This window comes from Mauremys reevesii, linkage group 3 (assembly GCF_016161935.1).
Source record: "Mauremys reevesii isolate NIE-2019 linkage group 3, ASM1616193v1, whole genome shotgun sequence".
Lineage (NCBI taxonomy): Eukaryota > Metazoa > Chordata > Testudines > Geoemydidae > Mauremys > Mauremys reevesii.
This window is the reverse complement of record NC_052625.1, coordinates 10,591,554-10,604,377: the sequence shown is the minus strand read 5'-3', so window position 1 is coordinate 10,604,377 and position 12,824 is coordinate 10,591,554. Positions and strand designations below refer to the sequence as shown.

The following is a 12,824-nucleotide window of genomic DNA, read 5'->3' as shown; positions in this document are numbered from 1 at the left end:
TAGGAGCGAAGAGGCGCATGTAGATTGAGAGCAGCAGAGGAAGGCAGTGGATAGGAAGAAGAGGGGAAAAGGTGACTGGACCCTGTTCAGTGTAATGCAAAATAACTGCACAGACCGTCCTGTTGTATAACTGAAGGAGGGTGGAATTCCACCCCACATTCTCACACTGATCAGTACTTTACTCTGCAAGTCGTTGCCACTGATCCCAGAACCCGCTGTAAGCCTGACTTTTTGTGGTGTAAGGTACTAAAGGATACAGAGACTTGTCTATAATTTGCTGCCGTGAAAGCAAGCAGCCCTGTTTTATTTTATTACAGACTGATGACAAACTATACAAGGAATTTTTTTTTTAAATCTCCTTTAAAAATGCCATGCAGCCTGTCCGTCCCCTTTACTGGATGAAACCTTCAATCTCCCTAGATAGAAGTGTCCTGAAAACACAGCACACACTTCCCTGGTTTTATGGACATCCATTGTGAATCCCTCCTGCCCCTCCAAAAATGTATATGAGGTTTCCAGTGACATTATGGTTCTTTAAAATCAAACCACTAAGAATTTATTGTGCTTCGAGGGGCCAGTGAGATTAAAATCTCCTTTACCGAAGAGATCCCAGGTCAAGCAGAAGCAAGACAGAAGTTAAGATGAGCAGAGAGTTCACCTCATTTTGTTCACTTGCTTGGGAATAAACATTCCTCCAAGAGCTAACTCTTACTCCTGCACATAAACCGAACTAGCAAAACGATCTGTAATAATACCATCTGGTGAGAATAATATTACTCCCTTTTCTCAGAGAAAGAACAAGAAAACATTTTGTATATCTAGTTTCCATAGACTTGATATTTCTCTCTACTGAGTATTTCAGAACATCACCATTTAACATCTTATATTATTCCAATATTAATTTCATTACAAAATGTTCATAGACTGAATCTCTCCTGTGCTTTTACAATACAATCAGCTCAGGTAGCACACAACCATGCTTGTGTGTCCTTTGGTTTCTTTGTGAATTTTGGGCTGCAAAACTTCAGGCATGGTCAAAGGTGTTTGTAAAATGGTTAAGAAAACTGACATCTGGTTCTGGAAACAGAGCTTCTTGAGTTATGATCACAAAGGAAAAGGACTGATTTCCTGTGATGTGAGCAAATGTCCACAGTTACATCTGAACATTCCCCCAGTGTCCATCTGTACCAGATAGGAATTCAGCATGTGTAATTTGGCTGCAACAGTGCCAGTGACTATTAGCATTCTGCATGCATACCCTCTCTCTCCTTCCTGGGGGAGAGAGGAGGCCCAGCAGCATTCCTATTACAGTGCTTGAATTGGTGGATCTCATCTTTAATTCCTGCATTCACACCGCCGCTATCAACCCATCTCTGGCCCTCTATGTGTACTTTTCTAATCCCACATGTCTCTCTGTCATGTTCAGTCTCGGTGATCATGAACCCACGAACTTTGGACCTTTAAAAATCAAATCCTCCATAACAATTTTCTACCTATAGGATGTTACTGTGGAAATCATCACAGTTCTCAGCCTTTTCCATACTATCCACCTTCCATGTTACAAAAGAAACAAGTTTTGAGGTTCCTCCCATATTTAGCCTTAGAGACATGAAAGGTGGTGGTAACCCCCCTGAACTTGCCTACAACCACCAGGTTCAAAAGCCAGGGCATTTATTAATGTTTTCCTTTTGACCAGCCAGGATATTTTCCAGCAATGTGGACAAATGGGGTCTTGCTTAGTGGCACGCCGTAGTTCTGTCAGTTTCTGGTCCAACACAAGTAACCTGTTAGATGAATTAATTAGTTCCTCAAATGACTCCTCCATATTGTCCTGCCCTGCTCAAGACAATCTGCTTAAGATATCAGCAACTGATAATCCTTTCCTGGTCTGTGTTTAATTACAGCATTGCATTTCTCCATCATTCTTTTTAGCTTTGTGGGAACTGCCACAATTTATTTTCGCATGATTGCCACCAAAGATAATATGGTCAGACTCCTGTGTAAGTCCCCCCGCCACATATTGAGAAAAGTGTGCACAGCTGGACATCTCTTTTGCGATTTATGCACAGTGACTTGAACACATGAACCACTGGCTTCTCTTCTTGCAGTACATCTCCCACCCCAAGTCCTAGATGGGATGCATCCATCTGAACTGGTAGAAATTTTTCAAACAAAAAGTTTGATCATTGAAAAATGGCCTCATTTTCCAAAATGAGAGCCCAAAACCACCGCTATCAATTATTTTTTTAACAAAATATACATGCTTTTTACCCAATATTTTTTCAAAATTTTGTAAATTAAAAAATGCTATAAAACATTTGACTTTTTTGTTTGCCAGAAATCCCCGCTCCCACACCACTTATTCTAAATTTTAATGTTTTCAATTAAAATTATGAAAAGACATTGAAAAAATGCTCAAAAAAATTCATAAATATCTTCTATGAACCTTCCAAAATAAAAAGAACTTCCGAATTTTAATTTTTTACATCGATTTTTCAATTTTTGTCCAGCTCCGTTTACATCTTAGTACAGGTTGAAACACTCTGGTCCGGCAACATCTATGGTCCAGCATGATTTTATTTTATGTTTTTTATGCCTTATCTATTTATTTCCTCGTGCCAATACAGTAAAATTGTGTAACAACACTAACACTTTGTTATGAAGAGATCCAGTAAGCCTTGGCTAGGTGGCGTTGCAAGCGTTGTTCCGTTTATTTGCCTCAGCGAGATAAAAATAAAAAGAGACTTGCTCGATACATATTGACCTTCCATGGTTCAGCAAATTCTCTGGTTTGGCACCAGTCAGGTGGCGAGGGTGCCAGACTAGAGAGGTTCAACAATGGACCTGCACTGTAGCTATGCCAACATAACTCTATAGAATAGACAGAGCCTACACTGACAGAAAGGGTAGTTCTGTAGAAACACCAAGCGAGGAAGCATTCTTCCATTGCGTGGGGGTGGGGATTTTTCCCATCTGTGAATGACAAAGCTATGGTGACATAAAGATTTTACATTTTATTTTTCAGAAGTTTTAATATATCCATACTGACAGATTCAAATATAATGACAAAGAAAACGCAACAGCTGTTACAATAACACAGTGTCAAATATTCATAAATAAATACTCCTGCACGTTATGAAAAGTAATTCCCTACCAATGCCCACCAAAAGAAAAAAAGGGGAGACACATCAGAAGCCCAGTCTACCTGGAGTCAGTTTGTAATGCTTTCATGAAAGACCAAATGTCTTCGTTGCTGGATCTTGTGCCTCTACAGATTAATGTCAGTTTTTCCATGAGAGTGGTGTTGGTTAGCGCAGTTAGCCAATCAAACAATGTGTGTGTGTGTGGAGGGGGGAGGATAGCAGATTACCGTTTTCATAAAATGACTCTTTTGGCCACTATAAATCCTGCAGCAATCCATTTCCTGGCATGACTCAAACAAGGTAGATCTTTTAGAATGCCCAAAACACAAACATCGGGGAAATCCTGACCCCAGTCTCCTTAGATAGAGCATCAAATACTTCCTTCCCAAATGTGGATATACTTTGACATTCAAAGATTATATGAGACAGGTTTGCATTGGGGCTGGGTGAGTCCAGCTGTATGCGAACACTCAGGGGTCCAGTAATATCTATTTAGAATTTTGTTCTGAAAGAAACGCAAAAACAGAGAACAGGATGTTCTGTATATATTGTAAAAACAACGAGGAGTCCTTGTGGCACCTTAGAGACTAATAAATTTATTTGGGCATAAGCTTTCGTGGGCTAACGCACTTCACCAGATGCATGGAGTGAAAAATACAGTAGGCAGGTACAAATATATAGCACATGAAAAGATGGGCGTTGCCTTACCAAGTTGGGGGTGAGTGCCAACGAGGCCAATGAAATCAGAGTGGATGTGGCCTATTCCCAACAGTTGACAAGAAGGGGTGAATATCAACAGAGTGAAAAAAAATTTTTTGTAGTGACCCAGCCACTCCCAGTCTTTGTTCAGGCCTAATTCACTCTATGCATCTCATGAAGTGGGTTATAGCCCATGAAAGCATATGCCCAAATAAATGTGTTAGTCTCTCAGGTGCCACAGACTAATACGGCTACCTCTCTGAAACCTGTATATATTGTGTCAGACATTGTCCCACCCATCAGAGGAAATGGAGATGGTTAGCTTCTTCTTCCATTTTTATTTTATGGGCTAGTCAATAGGATAAATCACGGAGTTCAGCCATTTGCATACGTTACCCACAAAATGTTTCTGGCTAGCGTACTTTTAAGTTGCACTTCACGTTGGGTGTTATTTGTGGCCTGTCAACAATTCCCCAGCTCCTTCATAATTTTGAGTCAAAGCTTATTGTAGAAAGGACCTTGCTCTGTCGGCAGCTGGTATTTATCATGAAGATATGTGAAGGAGGCTAAAACTGTCTGTTCAATAATATCTTTAATGTTTAACATGCTCTTGGTTAGCCAGGTGGTTTCTGAGCTATTAGCAAATTTTAATCAGATATTATTCCAATCAACCTAAATTTTAAGTGCAGACCAGACCTTGTTTTGCTGTGATCTTCCTTTCAGAGATCTCTTAGTGATGCTAAAGCTCCTGCAAGACATGGTATAATCTCAACAGGGAAATCATCATCCTCAATATCTTTTCTTGCTCAGGGTGGTACTCTGGTGGCTACATCTCAAGTATCTATTGCTATTTTTGCAGAATAGGGCTTGGTATCCTCATATGGGAGAATGTGACCAAAATACCTTCCTGAAATTGCAATATTATTTTTAATGGCATCATCGGATGACTCTAAATAATGCTAGATTCACATCCCTTGTGTTTTTTTGCTTCCAATGAAAGTTCTAGTGAATAAGTTTCCTGGCAGATATGTTTGTAGAAACAGCAAATTATAAGTGACCATTGGAGGATATTCCTGGAAAGTACATTTGGAATTTGTAATGGTAAACAATTCCACTCATGATCTTAATACCCCCTGGCATTAGTGCATGGCATTGCAGGGGGGTTTGCCGCTAACACTCCCTGCTGATTGCTTCTTCGGCCTCTGATGGCCTGTTTCTGTCCATGAGTTAGCCCTCCAGCTAAGTTACATCTAGTTCTAACCCCCTTCCAGGTAAGAGAAGTCCAACCAAAAGTTAACACAAATAAAAGGGTCTTGCACTGCCTTGGGCTCCTCTTCAGCCCGCTCTGTGGGCTCAGTTCCCAGCCCCTTCTGGGCTCTGGGATAGACCCCTGACTCCCAGGGTCCTTCCCGGGAGTCCCTCACTGTCTCAGCCCCACTTCCACATCCTACTCCAGGGTTGTCCACAGGAATCCAGGCACCTCCCTGTGGTTCCTCCTCAGCTTCCTTCTGTGTTCTCATAAGCCTTTTTTATTAAGAGGCTCAGGTGCTCACCATACTAACACCTGACTTCCTTAGTCCCTCCTCATCAGGCAAGGATACAGTTAATTATGGTACCAGTGGGGCTGATTGAACTGTGCTGGGGTAGCCCCAGACCCCAAGCCCCTAAAAGGGGCAGGCCACTCTGTTACAGTAACAAGGAGCTTTTGCACCAGCAACCTGATTCTAAGAGTTACTGTCATCCAATCAGGGAACCGAAACATGTCATGTGACTTTCATGCACTATTAAAAGTAGGCAACGCAGCTCGAATTTTGAATATGTGCAACGAACAATCTGAGGACCAAAAATTATTTGCAGAAATTACTCAGCAAATAACTTTGACTAACAAGTAAGCCTGAGAAAATCATGATCCGGTGGCAGGCAATTCATGAACCAGAATAGAGGGGAAAATTCACCACATAAACGTTTCAGCGCTAATCATTCTCCCACTTCGACAGTTGAGTCATGCTTTAAGTATCTCTCTTCAGATAGTCATGTGGTTACTGAGTTGCTGATAAGCAAATTGGCTAACCCACCCCCTGCTTAATACTTCTTCTTAACAGCTGATTAATCAGGAGTGATTCATTCATATTCAGCCATTTCAGAAAGATATCCTGAGCAAATTCTCACTGACATGAAGGCAGGAATCCTGGCTTCACTGAAGTCAGTGGCAACCCCCCACCCACATTGATTTCAATAGAATCAGGGGTTCACCTGAAGTGTGTAATCAAATTTTTTTTTCTGCCTCCTTCAGGCCAATATATGTACATATTTATGCATTTTGGGGGGCTAGATCCTCAGCTGGTGTTAACCAGGATAGCTCCATTGACTTCAGTGGTTTTGCACTGATGTGTGCCGGTACTGAGGATCTGGCCCTTTGCTGGTGATTGTGAGTATATGTGTAGAATTATGCACTCGTAATTACTCCTTTTACAGTACACATCCCAGGTGCATACTGAGCTTTCTTTATAAAGGAGGAGCAATTCCACAGCCCGTCTTTTGTTCTTGCATCTTGAGCTAAAACTGCATGTTTTTCCTTTTCTTCTGTCAGGTTTTTTTTGTAAACTAAATGGGCCAGATCCTCAGCTGGTATAAATTGACATAGCTCCTTTGACTGCAATATAACTACACTGAATTATGCCACCTGAGGAGCTGGCCCTAAATACCTAGTCATAATGACAAAATATCGACCACTTTTTTTTAAATTATGTGTGTGTGTTCCGACAGTGTGCCAGCCCAGCAGCATATCTCACTAACATTTGGAGGAGGTCACCTGGCTGCGAGATCAGACTTGGAAATATACCTCTGGCTGATGGGACATGGGTACAATTTGTTCCCAGTCTTCCAACCATCAAAGCCCACTGCCTGAGCAAAATGCAAGTGCTCTTGGCACATGTGCATAGGTATTTTGGACTGAGACAAGGTATATGATGCTGGGTGTCACCATGGAGGGGAAAAAGAACATCCATTATCTCTCATAGATAGGAGTAAACCTATTATACAAATATCATCCATTTCATTAGAAGTAACATATAGTACTTCAATCCTGGTTGTTACTATAAAGCCAGATTCTAATACCCTTACTCATATTAGGTGGCATTTAACTCCACAGGTAACACCACTCATTAACTGCTCAATGGAGATACTATTCAATGTGAATAAAGTTGTCATAATCTGACCCAGAATGATTATAGTGAGCCATCTAGTTACTATTAGAGCGGGTCAACATTTTAAAACTCAACTAAATTATTGAAAATACTGCCTTGACAAAAATCAAAATGTTTTGCCAAACTATTTGTTTCTTCAAAATGTTTCCATTTTGATAAAAATACAAAATGAAAAAAAAATAGTATTTTTTCTTGTTTCCCCTTTTTCCAGTGCAAAATAAATGAGAAGAGTTTTCCCATTCCTCACTTTCTCACACTTTTATTTTTTTCCACTGAAAACAAGACAAAACAAGTAAAAAAGGAGAGAGAAAATATTGTTTTTCCTGTCGAAATGAAATGTTTTGGAATTTGTGAGGAAAAAAAAAGAAAAAATCTTTTTGCATTGAAAAATGAACAATTTCATGAAAAAAAAACTGAATGAATTTTGTTTTAAATTTGTCATGAAATATTTACCTTTTTCCAGCCAACTCTAATTACTGCTAATCAATTGCTCTTGATTTTCAGCGCTGCTGTGAGATTAATTCTTAAATGAGACAACTTACTAGCAGGTTTGGAACAAACTGCAAGCATCCCAGGCCCATCTTCCTTATCACGGCTCACTGGAACTTAAAGGCTGCAAAGGAACCTGCACTGGAAGATTGTTTACAGCTACAGATTAAGGACCATACTGTCAATCCCTTCCGACTCAGAATGTTGCCAAGCCTGCTCACAGTAAGCGGATTTTGGCTTCTTTCTTTGTGTAATTGCTCTATTGTGCCTATACTTGCTTGTTGATTTTTGGGGGGCATTTCCCAGGGAGGGGAGGGGCTTCCACCTTTTTTTTTTTTTTTAATTTCCCTCCGGAGAGCGGATTGGCTCTTGGTTGTGCAATCCTCTTCTCTGCGCATGAGCACACGGCCAATAAAAAGCTTAAAAGCCTGCTTTGGGTTTGATTTTTCCTTTTGCTTGCGGGTCGCTGCCTTGCTTACTTCAGCCATGTGGCACTGGGGCACTAGGTAGGGGGGCTGGTTTGTGGTATGGGTGTTCCAGGGAGGTTTGTGGTTTGGGTTACAGAGGAGGCGGGAGTGCGGGGGAGTAGCACCGCTGCGCAGTTAGTCACACCAATAGTTTTTAACAGCCTGGAAGTCAGAGTCATAAGGTCGCTACTAAACATAATCTTCCAAACAGCTATCATCTTCTCTAATGGAACTACACTGTGAGTGACTGCTTACCAGCGCAGCTGTATGTGATCACCTCTATTATATGCACTTTTTAGTCTCTTTTTCATTTTGTATCATGGTTTCCACTGAAGCAACACTTTAATGCAAAGCCTTTTCCCAAAACACATCCAGGATTCTGTACAGATATCTACGTATGCAGCCTTTGAAATATAATTCTTATTCCATCTCATTTGCTTTTTCAGTTAAAGAAAAAGTCCAATTTTTCCCTTGTGATAATTACACATGGTGACTTGCTTTGATTTCCTGACTCAGAGCTGTATAGGAAATGTGCATTTCCAAGGAGTAGATGGCAATATTTACCACTTCACTCACCGGTCTCTCTCTCTGTTTAAGAAACAACTACGCTGCTATTATACAATGGTTGTACTCTGCAAACACTGGCTTCCTGCAGACATCCATGTATATGTAAGCTGGTTCTAGCTGTGCCAAAAACTAATGGCACAAGGGGCTAATTCACAGATGGGAAACGATGTCATGCAGACGTGTAGCTGGATTTTGTTGAAATCTGCCAACTATGCTGTAGTTTATGCCTGTAGGCATAGTCCTGAGCAAGGGGTGATCTATACACAGCATAGTGCTTCGGAGACACCCGTAAGAGTCTTCTCATTATACTAACAAACCCATCTGGTTGGGTAGAAGCAACATATAGTGTCTTTGTTCACACATGTTAGTAAGGATATAAGAATATCAAAAGTCAAACAGGCAAGCAAAACCCCAAATTCTATTTCAGGCAAATATACAGACCCAAATGCTATATTACCATCACTAACAGAGCAGCGGGGAATCTTTGTGTTGACAGGATGCATAGCCCTGTGGAGATCATGTTTAGCAGAAAGGCCTTGGGACTCTGCCTTGTAGGCTCTGTAAGGTTTAGGGCTAAGGAAGAGAAATTCCGGAAGTTTATAAGCATCTGTCCAATTAGGACTCTTTGTTGGTCAATGTACTGGCCAGTTTAGGAAGCAGTCTCAAGGGATGTCAGATTCATCCTACCAGGCCATAAAAATGCTTTGCAAAGCTAATTGCCTAACGCCCAAAACAACACTCACTGAACTCAACGGGAATCCTTCTGTTGACATCAGTGGGAGCTGGCCCACACCCCTGTGAAGAGAGAGTGGATATTTTTAGGAATCTGGCTGAATAATGGTGACCGCAGATTATGATGCTGAGCTAAAGTAGAGGACTCTGATTAAGTCAGAATTGAAGCTAAAATCAGACCCAATGGGAGAGAGCCTGTATACCCTAATAGATTAATACCCTTTAGAGGCTCCATTGCCAGAAATTCAAGTACTAAAGATTTTTACTAAGCCTACATAGCACCTAATTTTTTGGAACAATATCAGTTTCCTAAAGCAAATTATCCTGGGCCCTATTAGAATAATATTAACTGTAGGATATAGTGTTGCAACACCAGTGAACAGGCTGGATTATGGTAATCTAGTGCCCTGGAATCTCCCTGAACAAGGCACTCAGGACATGTACCAAAACCAGGAAACGAGGAGATGATTTTATGGGCAGTGGATGGAAGAAGAAGAAGAAGAAGAAAAAAAGAACAAAGGGAATGTGATGGTTGTGCTGAACAAGAGTCACAACCATCTGCTTTCATTGGAATAGGACACCACAACCAAGGAATGCAACAGCTGAATTTGGAAGGAAAGAACTAGTGCACGGTCAAAACATTGGACATCTCTGACTCAGACAAGAGAAAGCACTTCATGTTATCAGTAAAAACGTTCTCTGGCAATAGTGACATCGGTGTGTTCCTCAGTAAATGGATCAAAGTCATCTCCAAACTTTCTAAAAAGAAACAAAATCACTGAAAAATTCAGACTTATGTATTGCATCAGGGACAAAAGTGGCACTATTTAATAGACTTCAATCCCGAACAGGTAGCACCAGATACTTGCACATAGAGGGAGAGGAATTTGCAGGGAGAGATGGCTCCATTCATTATGGACAGACTGTCAAACATGAGTGTTCAGATACTGGCATGGCATTCTCAAGACTGATTATTTGAAAAATGGATAAAGAGACAGCGTTACTGGAGGCAAATGATCCAGCATCACAGCTCCATAAATGTGTATTCTACCTTAAAGATACAGCAAGAATGTACTTGTGCCTTTCCCAGGAGGGAATAATCCAGTTTCACAGTGACTTTGGCAATGGGGATCAAACCTTGGACCTTTGGAGCTAAATGACACATCATTCTTAGCCAAGGCTGTAGCAGGCTAATCAGTTTCTAGGGGGTGACAGAGTGCCTCTCCAAGCAAGCAGGGGTTACCTATAAAAATCAACAGTTTATATATCTACCTTATCAGATATTAAGTACCGATTCCTGCAAGCATCCTCCTTACGGAACTCCCTGTGAAGTCCATGGGAGGTCTGAGTGGCAGACAGATTACATACTTAGGTCCAAAAAAGGAGGTTTAGGAAAATGTCCCTGGAATATTTTTGCTACAAATGGAACATGCACGCACCAAACAGCAGGATAGCCCCAGCCTACCAATGTGTGGATCCAGCTGATTGCATCTGCCAAAATGGGCATGCACCGATTTGAATCTGCACATAGTCACATGCAAAAGCAAATTAGATGGGTGGGCTTCCAGCTGCTCATTCTGCATGTCCAGATCCAGGTGTTGAGGCTCCAAATGAGAAGCATGTCTAATTTTGCATGCAAAGCAATGGGCAAACCAATTCAGAGGTGGGTTTGGTGTTGGCTAAAATTTTGGCTACATTTTTTTACTCGAGATATATGGTAAATTAGTCTAGAAGGGAAAAAGGCCAGAATAAATAATAATAAAACCTACCGAGCAAAACAATATACACAATTTAACCACAGTAATCTAGGAAGTTTGTAACCCAAACACTACTCCTTATTTAAACATAGTTCCAAGAATAGTTTAACCACAGAAACCAGGTTGCTAGCAACAAATGAAACACTAACCATTTAGAAACTATATACATAACATACAACTAGTAATTGTCATTGCACATGCATTGTATGTAGCGGGAGCAATTAGCATGTAAAGATACAGTCACCACAAGAAGATTTCTTTGTCCTTGTCTCTTGCTGTTTACAATCCGGACGCCTTGCTAAATGATTGGGAGATGAACAATAAGACTTGAGGTGGGATTTTCAGAATTTCTCAGTACTGGCCTGGGTAGCATGGATCACCATTGACATCGTACTCCCCATCAGTACCCCGCCTGGGATGGAGAAGTTAATGATCCAACCAGCAGACCAAATTCGGTGATGAATCTTGGTCACGTGTCACCTGAGACACATTGTGCATACGCTAAGAAGTGCTGGCCTAACTCTGCTCCTGTTAAAGCCAATGGGAATTTGATTGCAATGGAAGCGGAGTTAGACCAATACTGAGTGCTTTGAAAATCTTGCCTTTAATCACTATAGCAGCAATATTCTTTCTCTCAGTCCCATGGTGCTGTGCAGTAAGATGTCTTCTGGCTGTTTCTCTTGGTTAAAGAGAGAGCTTCTGAGAGCTACTTTTTTTGGTAGGAGAACTGGGCAATACAAGAAAAGCCTCAGGAGGACATTTTGAGAAACAGCAAAGAATAACAGGACTCTAGAATCAACTTGATAAGGAAGAATGTAATGATCAAGTTAATGGATGGTGCAGAGAAGAGCAGTGGGGTTCAGTAGAGCATAGGAGTGGATCTGAAGCAGAAATGGAAGGTAACATGGAAGAATGAATCCTGGGGCAGCCACAGAGGTCAGTGCCTAATCCATGGAACAAAGGTACATGACAAAAGGATCTTCTGTATGTGAGAAATGAGCAGAGAGGATGTCAGAGAGAAATAGAGTAATCAAGACAGAAGGGGAATGAATTGCTGAGGTCCAGTAAGTTAGAGGAGAGAGCCAGTACATCAAACATCTAGTCAAGAGAGAAGGAACATGCAGTAGCTGGCTCCCAAACAGGACATGCAAGTCCACCATCTACCAGTTGAGGTGGAAGGTGTGACTTGGCATAAGGAGTGTATTTTGAAAAGATCGGGAAAATACTTTTTCTAACCATCTGAAAAGGAGCAGCATCAAAAAACCAGCTTCATTTCCTCCTCCAGAGGTAATTTAAAAAAAAAAAAATCTAGACTACCAAACACCATTTCCCCCTCCCACAGTCAATGTCCAAGCTGCAAGATCCTCCAACATAGGTAACAATTTTATTAAAATTACAAGTAATATCATGGCATGTACAATGTAACACAATTAACTGTAAGCCATGATGACATTGTTATGGACTTTTAAATCTCTGGGTAAAACAGGAAGGCAGGGGTCATAGCCAATCACACCAAACCAAACCCGAAGAATGACTGTAATTCATAGAACTAACAAAGCTGAGCCAATTCGTCACCAGACTCATTTGATTGTACAGTGTCCCCCCATTTGCTACCCTTCATCTGCTTGTGTCTTTACACTGTAAGGCCCTCAAGGCAGAGATTGTCTTTTCTGGAACGCACCAAACACAATGAGGCCACTGATCCTAACTGGAACCGTGGGGTGCTAACACAACATCCGTGTTTACTGCTATCACAGTGACGTG

At 41.1% G+C, this 12,824-nt stretch overlaps 1 protein-coding gene and 1 pseudogene across 2 annotated transcripts in view; one reads left to right on the top strand and one right to left on the bottom strand.

Annotated features, from left to right (window-relative positions):
• SNAP25 (synaptosome associated protein 25) overlaps nt 1–12,824 on the bottom strand; it is a 94,157-nt gene that overhangs the window by 69,321 nt on the left and 12,012 nt on the right. The gene's annotated exons all lie outside the window — the stretch shown is intronic.
• On the top strand, nt 9,768–10,459 carry LOC120400447 (annotated as a pseudogene).